The sequence below is a fragment of the Pseudophryne corroboree genome, chromosome 1 (assembly GCF_028390025.1).
Source record: "Pseudophryne corroboree isolate aPseCor3 chromosome 1, aPseCor3.hap2, whole genome shotgun sequence".
NCBI classification, from domain to species: domain Eukaryota; kingdom Metazoa; phylum Chordata; class Amphibia; order Anura; family Myobatrachidae; genus Pseudophryne; species Pseudophryne corroboree.
In genome coordinates, this window is record NC_086444.1 from 857,796,372 (window position 1) to 857,804,766 (window position 8,395).

An 8,395-nucleotide genomic window follows, 5' to 3' on the forward strand; every position below is an offset into this window, starting at 1 on the left:
GGACTTCCAATAGGAAGTCACTGCCAGTCACAGTGAGCCAGTGCAGTCACACAGACTGCATGGCTCAGTGAGCTCACTGAAGTGGCGGATTTTACTGGATTTTACAGTCCTGCAGCCCATAGGTAAAATCTGCCACTGATTAAGACTGTGTTTTATATGTGCTATTTTCAGCCATTTACACTGGGCACAGCCCAGTTGATCACTGGGGTTGCTTATGAATGAAAAAAAAAAGTGCCTAACACGTGTGAAAAACCATATAAATGCTGTGTTTTTGTGTTGACTTAGGGTGTGTACACACGGTGAGATCCTTGCTATGCCCGATTTTCACTTGCGATTTTCCTTGAACTCCCTGGATCCCAGATAGCACAGATTTTAGCTAACTTTTCTTGAGATATGAACTGTGGGGTCGATTCAATTCGGCAACAGAAGAATAGCGCCAGGAATTAGCTCCCGGCGCTATTCAGTTCAGCTAAAGTTAAGTCCGGCGAATGGCCGTTCTCACCGACTTAACAGGTAGTTTTGTCTGGAGAAAGGGCATTCTCCGACTTAACTACCCGCGGCGATGCTGATTCCCGACAGAATCAGCCTCGCGCCGGCCGCACTTTTGTCGGTTTTCTTCTCTCACCCCCCGGGGGTGAGAGAAGAATTCCCGACAATTGCGGGTAACTAGTAGCTGAATTGAATAGCGTCAGGAGCTAATTCCCGGCGCTATTCATCTGTTGCCAAATTGAATCGACCCCCTTGTGTGCTTACGATTTTGGCTTATGTGAGATTTTGGCTTATGTGAGATGTCATTGACATGTGAGATGAACTAGATAGTACACCGATCTAGCAAGGATTGACATGCCTGCACAGTCTATTTTTTCTTGCGATGCTGACCTGGCGGGACCGCGCATCGGGATCGAATCGGGATCGCAAGGTGACTTTCACCTTGCGATCTGCACTAACTTTTCTTGCGATTTTAACTATATAGTCAAAATTGAAAGAAAATATCTCACCGTGTTTACACACCCTAAGGGCAACCATGGTTGATATGTACAGGACACATGCACATTCATTTGCAAATTGTAACAATAACACAGGTGATAAAGTGGGAAATTCATAGAAGCTTGGAGAGAGAAAAAATTACCAATCAGCTCCAAGCTTTCATAAATCTTCCCCACAGAGCTTTCACTATTTATTTCAATGGGGATTCCTGCACTTAAACAACAACCCCCTCCCAAATTCCTCAAGCTTCAACATGTATACCCCTGTTATAGTGGAACCTGGACACTGATCAGTACAGGGCTGAAGTCTCTTATTAAAAAGCATGCAACTTTACTGAGAAAAGATTTCCAGCACAACACTAAAAGAGTTGGGGTTCTTCCCTGAACGTGTGGCATATCAATGTAATGGATCCATAAAACCATCTTCCATTGTTTTTTCTTTAACTCTAAAACAGTGTTCCATATTTGCAATCCAAAGGGATATCTTCCGGTAATCCAATGGGAAAATCTGCTTGAAATAGAAATAAAAAAAATCTATAAGAAATGATGCAAACTTGCCACTATGGAATAATAGAAGAATCAATTGGATAGAAGTGCCAATAGCAACTGAGCCAATCATAGATAGCTTCATGTGCTAGTCAGGATTTCCTGCTTGATTACACATCAATAGAGATTAACTATCTCTATTGATGTATGAAAAATGCAAGTGATGTGCAACTCCATTTAACTCAATGGATCAGTCTTTTCTAATGCACATTAATTTCAGAGGCAATTCTACCTACAGTATATCATAATAACACATTGCTATGAATAGCCATAGAAATCAGTCGAACATTTAAAATGAATTGGAAAAAGAAAGCCTATAACTGGTGTAACTGTTTACGTTAATCCCTAGTGAGTATAATACACCATGTGCTGTTATACAGATCAATGGGCTTTTTTAAGTCTAATGACATGCTTCCAATAAGTGTCCAAAAAACAACAGACATACACAAATGCAAGTACTCTTGCAAATGAGTATGGACATTAGACTGTAACTGGATTTAATTATATATGCAGTTCATGCTTTGTTCTTGTTTTAAAACATAAGTCAGGCACAGCATTTAACAACCCCTAAGGGTTTTTATGAATTCAGAAATGTATATTTTGTTTATACCGATTAGCTCATGACTATAGACATAACAAAGTGGGTGTCCACAAATATTAATGCTTAGGAAATGTAAAAATAACATAGTTCTGTTTGGCTATGCTTCTGCAATTTGCATATTGTACAGCTATTGACGCTTTTAAATGTGGTATTGTAAACACATAACTGTGTCTTGAAATATATTTAATGTTTCCCCATCTGAAATTTGGTCATTTGTTAAAACAATGTGGCTGGATTAATTCCAGCAGTAATGCCGCTTACACATGATGCGATGCAGGCTACGGACTATATCTACTATGCGTTCTGGCGGCAGGCATGAATCTCCGATATAGGGGGTCATTCCGAGTTGATCGCTCGCTAGCTAGTTTTAGCAGCAGTGCAAACGCTATGCCGCCGCCCACTGGGGAGTGTATTTCAGCTTAGCAGAAGTGCGAACGCATGTGCAGCCGAGCTCTTCCAAAACAGTTTATGCAGTTTCTGAGTAGCTTGGAACCTACTCAGCGCTTGCGATCACTTCAGCCTATTCATGTCCGGATTTGATGTCATAAACCCACCCAGCGAACACCCAGCCACGCCTGCGTTTTTACAGACACGCCTGCATTTTTGCAAACACTCCCTGAAAACGGTCAGTTGACACCCATAAACGCCCCCTTCCTGTCAATCTTCTTGCGGCCGCCAGTGTGAAGGAAACCTTCGCTAGAACCTGAGCACAACCACAAAGAGCTTTGTACCCGTATGTCGCACGTGCGCATTGCGGGGCATACGCATGCACAGAAATTTCATTTTTTTCACCTGATCGCTGCGCTGCGAAAATCGGCAGCGAGCGATCAACTCGGAATGACCCCCACAGTCAATATTGGCCTGTCTGCACAGTCTATTTTTTCCTTGTGATGCCGACCCCGTGGGGTGTTTCCACACAGTGCGATATGCACTATGTTTTCTACAGATATGGACTATATAATCCTTGTCTCTAGTTATATTGCACCGCGTGTAAGCCCCTTAAGGGTATTATTTTGTCTGTAATAATAATAAAAGCTTAATATTTCTCTTACGTCCTAGAGGATGCTGGGGACTCCGTAAGGACCATGGGGCATAGACGGGCTCCGCAGGAGACATGGGCACCACAAAGAACTTTAGAATGGATGTGCACTGGCTCCTCCCTCTGTGCCCCTCCTCCAGACCTTAGTTAGATCCTTTGCCCAGAGGAGACTGGGTGCATTACAGGGGAGCTCTCCTGAGTTTCTCTGAAAAAATAATTTTGTTAGGTTTTTTATTTTCAGGGAGCACTGCTGGCAACAGGCTCCCTGCATCGTGGGACTGAGGAGAGAGAAGCAGACCTACTTAAGTGATAGGCTCTGCTTCTTAGGCTACTGGACACCATTAGCTCCAGAGGGAGTCGGAACGCAGGTCTCCCCTTGCTGTTCGTCCCAAAGCCGCGCCGCTGTCCTCCTCGCAGAGCCGGAAGATAGAAGCCGGGTGAGTATAAGAAGAAAAGAAGACTTCAAAGGCGGCAGAAGACTTCAGATCTTCCCTGAGGTAAGCGCGCAGCGGTAACGCTGCGCGCCATTTCTCCCAAACAACACACACTAGCAGGCACTGATGGGTGCAGGGGGGGCGCCCTGGGCAGCAATATAAACCTCTAAGGCTGGCATATGAGTATTATAGGCTGCGGAGGCAGTAGTTATATAAATCCCCCGCCAGTATTATAAAATTGAGCGGGACCGAAGCCCGCCGCTGGAGGGGGCGGAGCTTGGTCCCACAGCACTAACCAGCGCCATTTTCTCCACAGAGCACTGCAGAGATGCTGGCTCCCCGGACTCTCCCCTGCTGAACACGGTAACACAGGGCAAAAAAGAGGGGGGGGGGGGGGGGGGGCACTTGTAAGGCGCAGTGAGTCTATTTTACATAATTGTATATAAAAGCGCTATATATTCTGGGAATTTGTTTTCTAGTGTCAGTTGGCGCTGGGTGTGTGCTGGCATACTCTCTCTCTGTCTCTCCTAAGGGCCTTATTGGGGGACTATCTCCAGATAAATATCCCTGTGTGTGTGGCGGTGGCGGTACGAGTCTGTCGGCATGTCTGAAGCGGAAGGCTCATCTAAGGAGGAGGTGGAGCAGATGATTGTGGTGTCTCCGTCGGCAACGCCGACACCTGATTGGTTGGACATGTGGAATGTTTTAAATGCAAATGTGACCTTATTGCATAAGAGGTTGGACAAAGCAGAGTCCAGGCAAAAAGCAGGGAGTCAATCCATGGCTTTGACTGTGTCACAGGGCCCTTCAGGGTCTCAAAAACGTTCTCTATCCCAAATAACAGACACTGATACCGACACAGATTCTGACTCCAGTGTCGACTACGATGATGCAAGGTTACACCCAAGGGTGGCCAAAAGTATTCATTATATGATTATTGCAATAAAAGATGTTTTGCATATCACAGATGACCCCTCTGTCCCTGACACGAGGGTGCCCATGTATAAGGAAAAGAAACCTGAGGTAACCTTTCCCCCATCTCATGAGCTGAACGAGTTATTTGAAAAAGCTTGGGAAACTCCAGACAAAAAACTGCAGATTCCCAAGAGGATTCTTATGGCGTATCCTTTCCCTGCACAGGACAGGGTACGGTGGGAATCCTCGCCCAGGGTGGACAAGGCTTTAACGCGCTTGTCCAAGAAGGTGGCGCTACCGTCTCCCGACACGGCAGCCCTCAAGGATCCTGCTGATCGCAAACAGGAAACTACCTTTACTCAGACCGGCAATACCATCGGCATGGGTATGTAGCGCGGTTGCAGCTTGGACAGATACCTTGTCAGCTGACATTGATACCCTAGATAGGGATACCATTTTATTGACCTTAGGTCACATTAAAGACGCAGTCTTATATATGAGAGACGCTCAGAGAGACGTTGGGCAGCTAGGTTCAAGAGCCAACGCCATGGCGATTTCTGCTAGGCGAGCCCTGTGGACCCGCCAATGGACGGGTGATGCCGACTCAAAAAAGTATATGGAGGTTTTACCTTACAAAGGTGAAGTTTTATTTGGGGAAGGTCTCGCGGACCTGGTTTCCACAGCTACCGCGGGTAAATCTACTTTTTTTCCTTTTGTTCCCCCACAGCAAAAGAAAACTCCACAATATCAGATGCAGTCCTTTCGGTCGCATAAGTCCACAAAGAGGTCGGGGCTCATCCTTCCTCGCCAGAGGTAAGGGTAGAGGGAAGAGACCGCCTGCTTCGGCTAGCTCCCAGGAACAGAAGTCCTCCCCGGCTTCTACTAAATCCACCGCATGACGCTGGGGCTCCACTGAGGGAGTCTGCACCGGTGGGGGCACGTCTTCGACTCTTCAGCCAGGTCTGGGTTCTGTCAGACGTGGATCCTTGGGCGATGGAACTTGTATCCCAAGGCTACAAACTAGAATTCGAAGAGGTGCCCCCTCGCCGATTTTTCAAATCGGCCTTGCCAGCTTCTCCCCCAGAGAGGGAAGTAGTGTTAGCTGCAATTCAAAAGCTGTGTCAACAGCAAGTGATTGTCACGGTTCCCCTAGTCCAACAGGGAAAAGGGTACTATTCAACCCTGTTCGTGGTCCCGAAGCCGGATGGCTCGGCCAGACCCATTTTAAATCTGTAATCCCTGAACCTGTGCTTGAAAAGGTTCAAATTCAAGATGGAATCGCTCCGGGCAGTGATCTCCAGTCTGGAAGGGGGGGATTTTATGGTGTCACTGGACATAAAGGATGCATACCTTCATGTCCCCATATATCCTCCTCATCAGGAGTACCTGAGATTCGCTGTCATTACCAGTTTCAGACGTTGCTGTTTGGGCTTTCCACGGCCCCGAGGATTTTCACCAAGGTGATGGCGGGGATGATGGTGCTCCTGCGCAGGCAGGGAGTCACAATTATCCCGTACTTGGACGATCTCCTGATAAAAGTGAGATCGAGAGATCAATTACTGAAAAGCGTGTCGCTTTTCCTGGGAGTGCTACAACAGCACGGTTGGATTCTAAATCTGCCAAAGTCGCAATTGATTCCAAGGACTCGACTATCATTCCTAGGCATGATTCTGGACACGGAACAGAAGAGGGTTTTTCTCCCAATGGAAAAAGCCCAGGACCTCCAGAACATGGTCAGAGACCTGCTAAAACCAAAAAGAGTGTCGGTTCATCAATGCACTCGAGTTCTGGATAAAATGGTGGCAGCCTACGAGGCCATCCCCTTTTGGCAGGTTTCATGCGAGGACATTTCAGTGGGACCTTCTGGACAAGTGGTCGGGGTCCCATCTACAAATACATCAGAAGATAAGACTTTTCCCCAGGGCCAGGGTGTCTCTCCTGTGGTGGCTGCAGAGTGCTCACCTTCTAGAGGGTCGCAGATTCGGCATTCAAGACTGGGTTCTGATAACCACGGACGCGAGCCTCCGAGGATGGGGAGCAGTCACACAAGGAAGAAATTCTCAGGGACTATGGTCAAGCCAGGAGGCTTGTCTGCACATCAACGTACTGGAATTGAGGGCCATATACAACGGCCTACGACATGCGGAGAAACTTCTTTGCGACCTACCGGTTCTGGTTCAATCAGACAATGTCACAGCAGTGGCTCATGTAAACCGCCAAGGCGGAACAAGGAGCAGAGTGGCAATGGCGGAAGCCACCAGGATTCTTTGCTGGGCGGAAAATCACGTAAGCGCTCTGTCAGCAGTCTTCATTCCGGGAGTGGACAACTGGGAAGCAGACACGATCTCCATCCAGGAGAGTGGGGACTTCATCAATAAGTTTTTGCAGAGATAACAAGTCTTTGGGGAATTCCTCAAATAGACATGATGGCGTCACGCCTCAACAAGAAGCTTGAGAGGTATTGTGCCAGGTCAAGGGACCCTCAGGCAGTAGCGGTGGACACCCTGGTGACACCATGGGTGTTTCAGTCGGTCTATGTGTTCCCTCCTCTTCCTCTCATCTAAAAAATATTGAAACTCATAAGACGAAAAAGAGTGCAGCCAATACTTATTGTTCCAGATTGGCCTCGAAGGGCCTAATACTCAGATCTTCAGGAAATGCTCACAGAAGATCCGTGGCCTCTTCCTCTCAGGGAGGACCTGTTATAGCAGGGACCCTGCGTGTTCCAAGACTTACTGCAGTTACGTTTGACGGCGTGGCGGTTGAACACCGAATCCTAGCTGGGAAAGGTATTCTGGAGGAAGTCATCCCTACTCTGATAAAGGCTAGGAAGGAGGTGACGGCGAAACCTTATCACCGTATCTGGAGGAAGTATGTATCTTGGTGAGCAGGCCAAGAATGCTCCTACGGAAGATTTCCATCTGGGCCGTTTTCTCCACTTTCTACAGACAGGAGTGGATATGGGCCTAAAGTTAGGCTCCATTAAGGTACAAATTTCGGCCCTGTCTATTTTCTTTCAGAAGGAGTTGGCTTCTCTCCCAGAAGTCCAGATTTTTGTAAAGGGAGTGCTGCACATCCAGCCTCCTTTTGTGCCCCCAGTGGCACCATGGGACCTTAACGTGGTATTACGGTTCCAAAAATCTCACTGGTTTGAACCACTTCAGACGGTTGAATTAAAATTTCTCACTTGGAAGGTGGTCATGTTGTTGGCCTTGGCATCTGCGAGGCAGGTGTCCGAATTGGCGGCCTTGTCTCACAAGAGCCCCTATCTGATTTTCCATGTGGATAGAGCGGAGTTGAGGACTCGTCCTCAATTTTTGCCCAAGGTGGTTTCATCATTTCATATGAACCAACCTATTGTGGTGCCTGTGGCTACGGGTGACTTGGAGGACTCCAAGTCCCTGGATGTAGTCAGGGCCTTAAAAATCTATGTAGCCAGGACGGCTCGGGTTAGGAAAACAGAAGCATTGTTTGTCCTGTATGCAGCCAACAAGGTTGGCGCTCCTGCTTCAAAGCAGACTATTGCTCGCTGGATCTGTAACACGATTCAGCAGGCTCATTCTACGGCAGGATTGCCGTTACCAAATTAGGTAAAGGCCCATTCCACTAGGAAGGTGGGCTTTTCTTGGGCGGCTGCCCGAGGCGTCTCGGCTTTACAGCTTTGCCGAGCTGCTACCTGGTCAGGTTCAAACACTTTTGCAAAGTTCTATAAGTTTGATACCCTGGCTGATGAGGACCTTGCGTTTGCTCAGTCGGTGCTGCAGAGTCGTCCGCACTCTCCCGCCCGGTCTGGAGCTTTGGTATAAACCCCATGGTCCTTACGGAGTCCCCAGCATCCTCTAGGACGTAAGAGAAACTAAGATTTTAAACCTAC